The following is a 12533-nucleotide window of genomic DNA, read 5'->3' on the forward strand; positions in this document are numbered from 1 at the left end:
TGGAGGGATCTCTTCCATAGCGCGGTGGAGTATGGGTGCTGCCTCCAAGTGGCCTCAGAGAATGGGAGAGGGGCAGACGTCTGGGGAGGCCATGGGGTCGCTGAGGAAAGCAAAGGGGTTTTGAGAACAGCCTGGGATATGTGATCTGCTGTCACTCCCAGACAGGCAGTCTGCTGGGGCTGTGGTTCACACCTGGGGCCTCAGCCCCAAGGCCACTGTTTCTGATTATGTGTCACTCAGCTCTGTGGCCTTGAGCTAGTGACGTAATCTCCCTGAGCCTTGATTTGATCCTCTGTGAAATGGGGAGAGGGGAAATAGAACCCACTCTGAGGGGTGTGCAAGCAGAGCTGGGCCCATGGGAGGCACCCGATTGTCCTAGCTTCACCACCTCCGTTCACCCTAAAAAGACTATCCTGTACTTGTCTGCCCGGCTGCTTGAGGTCATTGCTCACCGGGTGGCTTGGGCAGCCTGCCTTCCTTCTTGAGCCTCAGTTTCCCATCTGTAGTATGGACATCACTGTTGCTGCCCCAGATACCCCCACTGTACCCCCAAAGTGTTCTGGGGGTCCCTAGGCAGCTGTGCCTGGCAAATCCCAGCGCTCCTCTGCATTACACTGCATTTACAGGACTTGGGGGTCATGTGGTCACCTGGCAGCTTGTGCATCCCATGTGGCCCAGTCAGGGTTGGGTAGCTTCAAGAGTCCTCGTGGGCTCCAGGCACGGTACCTGACCTCTCCAGCCCACACACTGGGAGCCCCTCACCTCTTTTGGAATACTCAGCCCGCTGCTTGTCATTCATCTCCCCTAGCTTGAGGAGGGCCTGAATATGGTCCTTGATATCAGCTCAAGCCCTTTCCTAGAAGGCTCCTGATTTCCGTGGCTAATGTGAATAGCTGGCAGAGATGGGTAGCATCACCCTGGTCCTAACTCCCCGTGGTGGCAAATTGTTCCCTACTCCTGGCTGGGAGGGCCTTGCCAGTTCAGGGGGGCTGACATGAACCTCTGACCCAGTCATTCCCCACCAGGAACTCACCCAGCCTGTAAAAGGATCTTGCACCTGCTTCAGGCTGCCTTGCCTTGACTTCTGCCACCCATGTGACCTCAGGGTAGTCTGTAAGCCCTGTGAGCCTCATGTATCATCCTCTGTCTCATGGGATGGGGGGGTGCCAGCCCATTTCTGGGGAAGCCTGAGGTGCTCTTCCTGTAATTCCTGCCCCAGCTCTGCTCTCAGTCTGCCCAAGGCTCCCCATTGCCCTCTCCATAAAACCAACTGTCCTCCAGGCCCTGCCCACCTCCCAACCTCATCTTCCCTACATTCTCTTCTAGTTGTCTTTTTAGCCACACCAGCTTCCCCCGCTAAGGCCTTTGCACATGCTGTCCTTGCATGGAGCCACCTTTCCCCCAGCCCTCCCCATGGCAGGCTCCTCCCTGGTACCAGGTTCTAGCTCACATGTTGCCTCCATGGGGAGATCCTCTTCTGTTCCCCTTCACTGGTGCTCTGGTCCCATCACCTCTTGTGCTGTGTCTCTGAGCTCTGAGCCTATCTGAAGTCGCCTTGCTTGTGTGCTTTTGTGTTTGTCCCCTACTGCCCATCAGTTGCCCATCCTGTCTCCCTGCTCTGCTCCAGCTTCCTGTAAATGTTTTTGAATATACACCTAAATAATAAAGGGGTGGTTTGGAGGGAAGGCCAAGTGCTCTGCTCCCCTGAGCTCCTGGCCAGCCTTCCTACAGCTGCAGGCTGCTCTGGGGAGGCAGGGCTCTAGCTTATCAGTCCTTCCCACCTTAATCCAAAGAACGGGGCTTCTCAGTGGGCGTGGCTCAGGGTCTGCTTGGAAATCCCCAGGTTTTGCGGGCATATCATTGAGGTTGGCCAAACCTGGGTTCCAGTCCCTGCTCTGCTACCTCAGGTGAACCTCAGCCTCTCCTGAAAACAGGTTAAGTGTATTGCTACACAGGGCCACAGCCCCCAGCAAGGCACACGGCCCCTCTCTGAGTGCTTGCCATCCTCGTTGATGACATGGAAACTAGGGCCAAGGAGAAAACCGCTGCAAGGGAGGGGCCAGCACATTCAGGCTGTGCCTCTATTGCTACGCAGCCTCTCTGAGTCTCTGGGAGGCTGAGTGAAACTGCCTTGAAACCAGCTGGGCTTGGTTGACATCACTGTTGAATTCAGCAGGTATCCTTCCAGCCAGGGAAGGACCCAGAGTCCTGGCTTGTGAACACATCTTTGAGAGGCAGGGCCTACGAACCCCATTTTCCAGATGAGAAATAGACTCGCCGGCCTTTGAGGGGCCACAGTGGGATGAGAACCCAGCTTGGCCTGCCTCCACGCCCCTCCTCTCTTGCCAACGTTGCTAACCTGACCTTGGGCAAATGGCTCTCTGGCCTCTGTTGATTAAGCCCTGTCACTCTGCCCAGGCCTGGCTCATAGCCATCATGTCAGATGATTCCAGGGATCCCTGAGAGGTAGAGGAGACTGGGGGGCAGAGAGACAGTGTCCTGCCCACAGCTAGCCAGGCTGACTCGGAAGAGCTGGGATCCCAGACACCCTGGCCAGGCACAGCTGAAGTGCCCACAGTGGGGGTGTCAGTTGCTGATGCCAAGGGGCATTACTGGCCATTGTTGGAAGGCAGCAGGGAGCTTGACCGGCGCCAGCATGCTGACAAGCAAACAGAAGCCAGAGCCCAGGCAGTGTCTTTGGCACCCTCAGGAGAGGCAGCCTGGTGTTGGGCTGCTGCCTGACCCTTGCCTCAGTTGGCACTGTCCCTAGGGGTACCATGGGACCTTCCAGGAGCTTGCTGCCTCCCTCCCAGGGCCTGGCAGGTGGGTGCTGTGGGTAGGGACTTCTGTAGCATATCTCCCTTTCTGGGTGGCAAACCCCACCCATAGTTGGTCTATGTCCACATTCCATGAAGCGCTATTTACAGAAAGGGAAACCAGGCCCCGAGAACAGTTTATCCATCACCAACACTCAGCAAGTGCTGGCTGTGGACCAGTGAAGTTGTGAGTGTTTTACTTCCATTCATTTCGTTAGTGCTGCCTTCAACCCTGGGAGGTAGTTGGAGAAACTGAGGCAAAGAACTTGAGTCACTTGCTGAAGGTCTGGTGGCCAGCAAGTAAAAAACAGCAGAGATTCAAACCCAGCCTCCGGCCCTTTGAGCAAGAAACACTTATAGTATGAGGATCAGTTTTCTCATTGGCAGAGTAGGTGCTGTCCCCTCCCCCCACCATCTGGAAATCAGGTCATGAGATGGTATTTGGCCCAGTAAGGACCTGACACCCATTAGGTGTTTAGCAGACCTCAGTGTCCTCCTTTTGTCCAGGGAGCAGAATGGAGACCAGGGCCTGGAAGTTGGCTGGGAAGCAAACCTGGGAAGCAGGGAGGTATGGGAGAGAGGCCCAGGTGGGAATATGGGAATATTGTCAGATGGTGGCCTCAGTCTAGTGACATCGACAGCGTGAGCCTCAGTGTTTTCCCTGTTCTCCAGTCCTCCATACCGGGAGCCCTTCGAGATGTTGTGGATTAAGCACAGGGGGCTTGCCCAGCCTTGAAATGTGAACCCTTATTAAGGCCTAGCTTCGGTTTGCTCCCTCCCAGCATTCCCTGGTTCTGAACTTGATCTCCACCAACCCTAGCCAGCACCTAGAGGAAATAAGAGTCAGTATCTGGGAACATTTGTAACCCTTTCTGCGCTGGAGATTAAGAGAGTGCACTTGGTGAGTCAGAGAAGTGGGTGGACTTGGGAGGAGTGCTAGTGACACAGCGGGGCACTGGATGGCAGGTGTCTTCTCTAAACTGCTGGCATCTGTCTGCAAAGAATCCCATGATCTTCACCTCATGGAGAAGCTGAGGTTCACAGGCCAGATGGTCCTGCAGAGGGTCAAATGCTTTCACCAGAAGGTCAAGGCAAGGGCTAGGATATAAGTTCTCCCAGGGGAGCAGCCCAAAAGAGGAAAGATCAAGGTGTAGGGATCATTGTCCCTGAGGAAACCGATCCACAACCACCTTGCCCAAGGTTATGTAGTGGGCCAGTGGCTGGACATGGATTTGACCCAGATCGCTCAGGCCCCTGGTGGCTCTTCCCTGACACTGTCTTACCCCACTTCCAAAGAGCAGGCTGCTCTAAATTCACCTCCAGATTCAGCCACTTGAAGCGCTGTGGGTGAGGACCTAGACCTCTCTGCACTCTGGTTTCAGTAAAATATGGCCAGTGGTCGCTTTGACCTCATGAGATAGTGGTTAGTTTTCAGTTGATTCACAAAAGGCTTATCCGGGAGCAGGCCGGATGGCGATGTCACTGGATCCCGTAAAGGAGAAAGCTCGAAATCAGAAAAGTCCAACACTTCCAGAAAGCCACAAAGCTCATGGGTAGAATTCCACCTGTTTCCACATCTTCACAACAACCTGGAGCTTCAGAGGACGAGCCTGAGTGACCTCAGAGAGTCTGCCTTCTCCGTGTCATTGGCAAGGAAATAGCGGGGAGTGAAGGAATGTAAAATTATCCAGGAGTCTTTCAGCTGCGATGGCCCATGTTCACAGCCAGAGTTGGAGGTCCTGCTTCTACGCTGCGAGGTCCAAGGGCCAGCCTCTACGACACAGCACCAGGTTACCCCGCCCGGGGCGTCTGAGGCCACCTACGGCCGCCGCGTTCTGCTGCCTTGCCGGGAGGCACACCGCCGACGGCCCCTGCCACCGGCCGCAGGGCCTGCCCGTCTTTAGCGTCGCAGCCAATCCTCATCGCCGTCTAGGCTACGCCCTCCGTCTCGCGCGGGCCTCGCCAGCCACTTCGGAGCCCTGCCCTTCCCCCCCAGGGATTGGTCATCAGGGCTGCTCGTCTTCTGCCAGAGCTCCAATCCTCGTCTACCTCCCGGCCCTCACCTCCCAGCACCTCGCACCCTGCGGGACCACCTCTGGGATCTCACCCAATAGCCCGCCTCTACCCCTCAGTGATTGGCTCTAGGGGCTGCCCGTCTGTTTCATGCCAACCAATCCCTGTGTTTCCCAACACCGATTGGCCAGCGTGCAGCCAATCGGAGCGTGGCGTGAACCCCTCCCGCCGCGCGCGCTGGGGGTGCGCGAGGCGGGGCCGTGGTGGCCCGAGGTGGCGGCGGCGGCGGCGGCGGCGGCGGCGGTGGTGGTGAAGGCGACGCGTCCTAGCCGGTGAGGCGGGGCAGAGGGCGCGGGGTGGCGCAGGCGTCCGGGGGCCCGCGCCCCTCGGGCCGAGCCAGGGCGAGGCACGGTCTTGTCGTGGGTCCTGGGGCGGGCGAGGCAGGGCGTGACAGCAGCGTCGCAGGGGTAGGGAGAGGTTAAAGCCCTCCCGTACACCCCGCGTCTGGTGTTCCTTGGGGACCCTCCCAGCCGGATCTGAACCCTCACGGTCAGTCCACACACGCCTGACACCACGTCCCTTCTTGTTGACAATACCCCCCCCCATACACCTGAGACTGTCCACCTCGTTGACATCCCCCACATCTCCGGGGCCGTGTTTCCAGGCGCTCGGCACAGTTGGATCTTCACACCCACACGCACTTGGGTCCATGTCCCCACCAATATTCTCCCTCACACACCTGCCACCGCCCCCGCACTCATGGACACCCCCCACATCACCTAAAATTGTTCCTCTTGATGAAACCGCCACACCCAGAGCCATGCACCCCCACCTCTGCCACTGGGCCTACACCCTCTCCACCCATGCCTGAGCCTATGATGCCGAACTCGTGGCCCCCCACTCACACCTGGGCCGGGTTATATCCCCTCACTGATTTTGCTCACATCCAGGTCTGTGTCCCTCTCTCTTGCTTCCTCCCTTCAGCCACTTGGCTCAGGGCCCTCAGGTACTCTCCCCTACCCCTGCACCTGCCCTGTGCCTTTCCAGGCCCTCTTTCCATCACACATCCCCAGTCTGTCCCCCACCCGTACTTTCTTACATGTACCCCTATATTTGTGCCTCTCTGTAATCCCTGAACCGCACCCCTCCACACCCAGGTCCCCCAACATTCACCCGAGCCTAGCTATCTCAGGATAACTGCACCCTCCCCCACCCAAAAGAAAAGCCCACCCAGATGTTATCTTTTCGTTTATGGCAGTCTGTAAAATGATTTCCAGGCTTACAGTAATCCCCTTGGCCAGGCGAAACCAGAATTATCTCCATTTTACCAGCAACAAACCTAAAGAGACTTGAACTGGGGAGGCAGAGCCCATCCCTCCCTGAGCATTGCTGACCCTTCTCTGTAGACCTTCCCCATTTTTGCCCATCTGTTGTGCTTATTTCTGAGGGGCTGGCAGGGGAGGGGACCCCCTCCTTCCCTGCAGCTGTTCCTCAGGAGTCATGACTTTGAGTCCGGAAAGAGTGAGCTGTAAGGGGCGGCCTCTGAATGTTGCTGTAGCACGTGTCTCTGTGTCCTGGGGCTGGGTGGGGGCGGGGACACTGCAGGAGTGGGACTTCAACACCTTAGGTGCCTCCAGCGGCACCCAAGGGAGGTGTCAGCTTCCAGCCTCTGGCCCCAGCTCTTGCAGACCGAAGCCCCTCGCTGACCCTCAAGAACTCCTGGGGCTCTTAAAGCCGATAAACCTAGAGAGTAAGGAAACACTCTGCAGAGTGAGGAGAACTAATGTTAAAGCCACCTAGAGCCAAACTGTAAAACTGGAGCCTGGTGAGGTGCTGGGAATAATGATTTTTCTGGAACTTTAGAAGTTCTCTGGAGTATGATTTGCAAGTGTGCAGCATAGAAGACGGTAGATTTGTTGTGGAAAAGTAATAACGTGGTGCGGTTTCCTGCAAGGTTTGCATAGCACCTCTTACCCCCTCTGTCTCTCCCGCCAGAATGTGCCAGAGGGTCATGTCACCTTCGCCTTCTCCTGTAGAAACGAAAGCCAGTGGGGTTTTCTGTCCACATTCAAAAGGCATCATTTAAAGTGGGTGTGTTTATGCGTGTGCATGTGTATGTAGATGTAGATGTATACACATACACATTCATATGTACATGTAGTCACGTTTTATATACTACAAATGTGTACACGTTACATATATACACATATGCAAATATATAAACTTTGGTAAGGTAATCGATGTACCTGGTTAAAAAAAAAAAAAAAGTACAAAAGGACATACAGTGAAAACCAAGCAGGTTTGTCTGCACCCGGTACCCTTATGGAAGCATCCATTGTTAACTTGCCCCGTTTCCTTCCAGAGATAGTCTATGGCTTGGGGGGAGGGGATGTATATCCCCCACCTCTTTTAAACCCCTGATAAATTTACATGAGATTTTTATCAAATGGGTGTGCCAGAGTTATAGCCAGTCCCTTACTGACGACTGTTGAAGTTGTCACTCATATTTTCTCCTACAAACTGAGCTGAAATGAATAGATGGACCCATGAATGAGCAAAAATGCAATGAACGTGTGTGGGGCTCGAGCCCAGACACTTCCGAAACCTCCTGGTCTTCGGGGAGTTTCCTAGGAGTGGCCAGGCCAAAGGGCATGTCCATTGAAATGGTTAATGTTCCTCCAGAGAGTTTGTGCTGCCATCAGTTTTCTCTCAGCTGTGAAACTGGATTGCTTAATTCCTCTCCCAGCAGCCAGAACAGTTACTATCAAGTGTCCTGGTTTCTCCAATCTGATAGGTAAAGCGCAGCCCGAGAGATCTTTTCGAACACCACTTCTGGGCTTTCTAGTCAACTCTTGGGTGTTCTGGCCTGTGCAGTGGTGATTAAACATTGTATCTGTTTCTTTTCCCCAGTTGGACTAAAGTTCAGTCCAAGGAATATTTGAGTCCCTCCTCTGTGGAGCTCTGGACGAAACCTTGGGTTTGGGGGGCGGGGGCGTTCCTTGCAAGAGAGAGACATGGGCATTGGCCATAGTCCTGGGAGGGGAGGTTTAAAATGTTGGCTGTTACTAAGTTTTTGTTTTTCCACTTGGATCCGGCAAAAGAACTTGACTGTCAGTTGAGATTGAGATAAGTCAGATGTTAAATCTTTTGGGGAAGTTGTCCGCTATTTCCCACTACTGGTGCCAGGTGGAGGGCATCATCAGACTGAGGTCAGGCCTTTTCCCACCTGTCATCCTGTTTTTGTTCTTCTGTTTTGTCAGTTAGACACTAGAGGAATACTGAGATGATCAGAACTATTCGCTTGATTGGGTTTTGCACACCAGCTCTTTTAAAAATGTGTTATATTCTTTATTTGAAGTGCGAGATACTTCTTAATAAAAAGTTTATAATGTGCACGTGAGAAGAGAGTGTAAAGGATAGCAAAGCTAACACTTAGTTGAAGAAGTAGAACATGGCCCCCAGCAGCCCCTCCCTGGTCACTGCGCTATTTTTAAAATATGCTTGTCAGCGTTTGTTTTCTTCCCTGAGTACCTTTTGCTGCAGCTGAGTGCTTGGATTCCAGGGTCTCAACAAAGATCAGCAGAAGCCAGGTTTTCTGTCGGAGCTGTGTCAGTAGGGCAGCCTGAGAGGTCCAGGGAGGGGAGGAGTGACCTCAGGGCCATGGGCAGGTCACCAGCCAGTACCAGGAGTGTTGTCTTAGACTCCAGTCATGTTAGTGTCCTGGGGCTGCTGTAACAAGGCATTAGCAGGAGCTAAAGATGGAATGTTTCTGTCTCCTTAAAATTCATATGTTGAAAGCTAATCCCCAACATGATGGCATTAGGAGGTGGAGCTTTGAGAAGATGATTAGGTCATGAAGGTGGAGGCCTCCTGAATGGGATTAATGCCCTTATAAAAGAGGCCCTCACCCCTTCTGCTTTGTGAGGCACAGCAAGAAGACATCTGTGGACCAGTGAGAGGGCCCTCACCAGACACCCAGTCTGCTGGCGCCTTGATCGTGGACTTCCCAGCCTCCAGAACCGTGAGACGTAACGTTTCTGTTGTCTAGACGCCACCCAGTCTACAGTCTTCTGTCACTGGCCAAAACAGACTAAGACTGCAGGGTCATTTCCTACTGGGGGATCTGAGGGAGAATCTTACCAGGCCCCTCTCCTGGTCTGGTGGCTCTTGGCAGTCCGTGGGGTTTTGGCTTGCAGCCACATCATCCCATTCTCTGCCTCCGTCTTCACACCCACGTTCTTCCCCGTGTGTTTTTCTTCTTAACAAGGGCACCTATCACGGGATTTAGGGCCCACCATAAATTCAGTATGATCTCATCTCAATATCCTTAACTCACTTCATCTGCAGAGACCCTGTTTCCAAATATGGTGACCTTCTGAGGTTCTGGATGGCCATGAACTTTGGCGGGGGACACCATTTAACCCCTCCAGCTGCGAAGCCAGAAATTCTGCCAGGATGTTATTCAAAGAAGTGCTTGTCTAGCTGCCTCTGCGGTTTCAGGCAAAACAGGGCTGGTAGGGTTGGAGCATGCAGCCCCTCATTCACCTGCCTTCCTACTGGAAGGCAGAGGCATCTGCCCAGAGCTAGCAAAGACCTGGGCAAGTGAATGTATATGTATGTTTTGCTCTTTGCCAGCTGCTTGGCATGTGCTTACCGGACTGTGAGCTTGGTCCTAGATCATCCCAGTTTATAGAAGGGTCACCAAGGGGAGAAGATAAGGGGAGCCAAGATGGACGTAGGTCAGCCAGAATCCAGACACCTGTCCCTTAAGCAAGTCACTGGTGGCACTCATGCTTTCTGCCACTGCTAGACATGGGCGTCTGTAAGCCACACTGAAACGCCACCATGGTGCCTGGAGCCTGGGTGACCATACCGTTCTTCTACAGTCTGTAAATAGCTGTGGGACAGGGATAGGTGCAGAGGAGGCAGAAACACTGGGGCTCAGAAGGGTAGGGGACGCAGATGTGGATCGGCTCTCACCATGTGATTGGGGCTCTGTAATTGATGAGTTCTAGCAGAGGATTGGGATGCTAACTCCGGGAGGGGAAGGTTCTTAGAGATCTGAAAGCCAGCAGGGAGTTAGCTAGATGGCAAAGCATTGTAAGCAAAGGGAACAAGAAAACCTGGGTATTTTGAGGCCCAAGGCACTGAGCTTGAGAGGAGATTGAGGGACCTGGTCCATGGAGCCCATGACAGGCACAGGAGGGGATTCACCTTGAGGCTGCTGCCAGCAAGGCATGGTCACCATGCCTGAGCTTAGAGCCCGTAGCAGCCTGTGCTTGCTTCCCCAGCACAGGGGACCAGGACCAGGACAGGAGACACCTTGTGACCAGTTGCAACCAGTTGCAAGCCTTCCCTGATGAAATGTTCCCATGAAGTGCTCCCGACAGATGTCATCACTGTTATTCCATCTCTAGGTCATGTGCCTTTGCCATGGGATGAGTGGAAAAAGAGAATATATACGTTTCTCTTTTTTTTTTTTTAAGGTTTTATTTATTTATTTGTCAGAGCACAAGCAGGGGGAGCGGCAGGCAGAGGGAGAAGCGGACTCCCCATTGAGCAGGGAGCTGGATCCTAGGACCCTGGGATCCTGACCTGAGGCGAAGGCAGACGCATGACCGACTGAGCCACCCAGGTGTCCCAATATATATGTTTTGATTAAGGATTAACTAGCCATGCGTCCTGACCCAAGCCCCACCCAGTCTGCAGTATTTGTCCTCGTCCTAAAGGGCAGGTTCCCAGGCCTCACTGTAGCAGGCCCCAACTTAAGCCTGAGGAGGAGCTCAGGAATTCTGCACAAGTGTCCTGGAGATTCTGGGACAGGTGTTCCTAGAACCCCCTGGTGTAGCACGTCAGAGCTGGAGGAAGATGCTGTAGCTGGAAGAGAGGAGGGAGCAGGGCTGGCGGGCCTGGCTTCCAGCACCATGGGCAGACAGGACCCATTACTGGTCAGGCCTTAGCCAGTGGCTGGTCTAGCCTTGGGCTGGCAAGGGGGCGTGTAGGAGCCAGGCCTTGAAGAAGGGATAGGTTTGGGGGCTGTGAGCAGCCCCTTTGGCCTGGAGCACACGGGTCAAAGCCAAGTGTCGGCTAGCCCTGAATGTCAGAGTGGGAGACATCGTCGCCCGCGGTGCCGGGCAGGGGCACTGGCATTGGCAGGGCGCTTGGCCAGAGCACGTGCTTCCTAAACCATTGTCATGTGGTGGGCGGCAGGGCACCACCAGCTGGCTTCTGTTTAACACTTTGGGGAGATGAACCTGGAGAAAGTAGGGGTGGAGGGATGCTGGACACCCAGGACCAATGCTTAGCTCTTTCAGAGGCCCTGGCATGGGGGATGCAGGCTGAATGGTGAGATCTAGGAACTGGGGAGCCTGCTCAGTAGGGCCGGGTGGTGTGAGATGGGCTCCATCCCAGCTCTGTCTGACTCCTTATTATAAGGCAGAATGATACTTACCCACACCCATGACCCACTTGAGCATTGCCACCCTGGGAATATAGTAACAGATGGAAACGGAGGCCTAGGAAGGTTTAGTAACATGGCCAAGGTCACAAGCTGGACCCCATCTTCCCATAACACCAGCATGGTGTGGCTGGGAGCCTGTACATGCTCCTACTTGGGGAATTAGGCAGACAGGATAGAAGAAGTACATTTTTGCTGCCATGGGAAGGGTGCCCGAAGGGCCAAAAGACAGATGGCAAAAGCCCCTCTTGGCAGGTATATGCCTCTGACTGCTTGCTAAGCAAGGACCCTGAGCATAGCGCAGGCCATTGCCTTCCACAGAACCCCCCAGCCCAGCAGGGGAAGCCAGTGGAAAGTGGCCCCGTCTCGTGCAGCAGGGAACCATAGAGTGCTCAATATAGGGCAGAGCAACTAAGTTTTGGGAGGCGAGGCCAGGACATTTAGGAAGGGCTTTGAAGAATGCAGAGGAGTTTGCCAGGCACAGGGTGGAGAGACTACAGCCAAAGCAAAACTTGGTATGTCCAAAAAATTAATTACCTCATCCAGCAAATAACTGAGTGGATACAAGCACTGTGCTAGGCTCCCCGTGGCAAAAACACAGGACTTTTGGGGTGAGGGTTTTACACAAGTGTATCCTCTTATCAGAGGGCTGTGAGTAGTGTTGAGGGCCTTGGTTTGTTGTAGGTCACGCAAGTGCAGTTGGTAACAGGTGTCAGCAGCCCTGTGTTGCAAGGACCCAGGGCAGTGATTGACAGTAGGATGTTCTGCATCTTGCAGGACGCAAATGCCTGAGTGTCTGACCCATAGAGACTGCAGCACAGGGTTGCAGAGGCCAGTCGGTCTGAAAGGCCCGAGTAGAAGGGAATGCAGCAGGGAGAGCCGCGCAACAGCTGGTCGGGTCTGGGTTAACAGGCACAGCCGTTATGTAAGATGCTACCACTCTCTTAATAGCAGAAGTTAATGCCCATTAACTGGAAAAGAAAACAGCCTTTATCAACAGGCAGATAGGATGTTAATTGGCTTCCGTTTACTGAGAGATTACAGGATCTGTTCCGGCACTGCTTGTAAACTCCATCAACTGAGAAACGCCCCCGTTTGTGCAAACATTTCCTTCGTCCCGCAGGGTGGCGCACGCAGCACTCACCAGCAGGAATGGTGGCCCCGGCCAGGGAGCTTCTGAGGGAGTCGGGCACACGTGTGAGTGCGTGTGTGTGTGTGTGTGTGTGTGTGTGTGTGTGTGTGTGTGT

At 54.0% G+C, this 12533-nt stretch overlaps 1 protein-coding gene across 1 annotated transcript in view; it reads left to right on the plus strand.

The window, feature by feature from the left end:
* The first annotated feature begins 5082 nt into the window (after positions 1–5082).
* The window catches only part of SLC25A42 (solute carrier family 25 member 42), a 28166-nt gene continuing 20715 nt past the window's right edge, over positions 5083–12533 (plus strand). Inside the window, exon 1 of the mRNA XM_025885513.2 lies at positions 5083–5161. The gene's annotated coding sequence lies outside the window, so the exon portion shown is untranslated. The remainder of the gene's footprint in view (positions 5162–12533) is intronic.

Source organism: Callorhinus ursinus, unplaced genomic scaffold, assembly GCF_003265705.2.
Source record: "Callorhinus ursinus isolate GAN/ISIS: 27379988/994484 unplaced genomic scaffold, GSC_fseal_2.0 scaffold15, whole genome shotgun sequence".
NCBI lineage: Eukaryota > Metazoa > Chordata > Mammalia > Carnivora > Otariidae > Callorhinus > Callorhinus ursinus.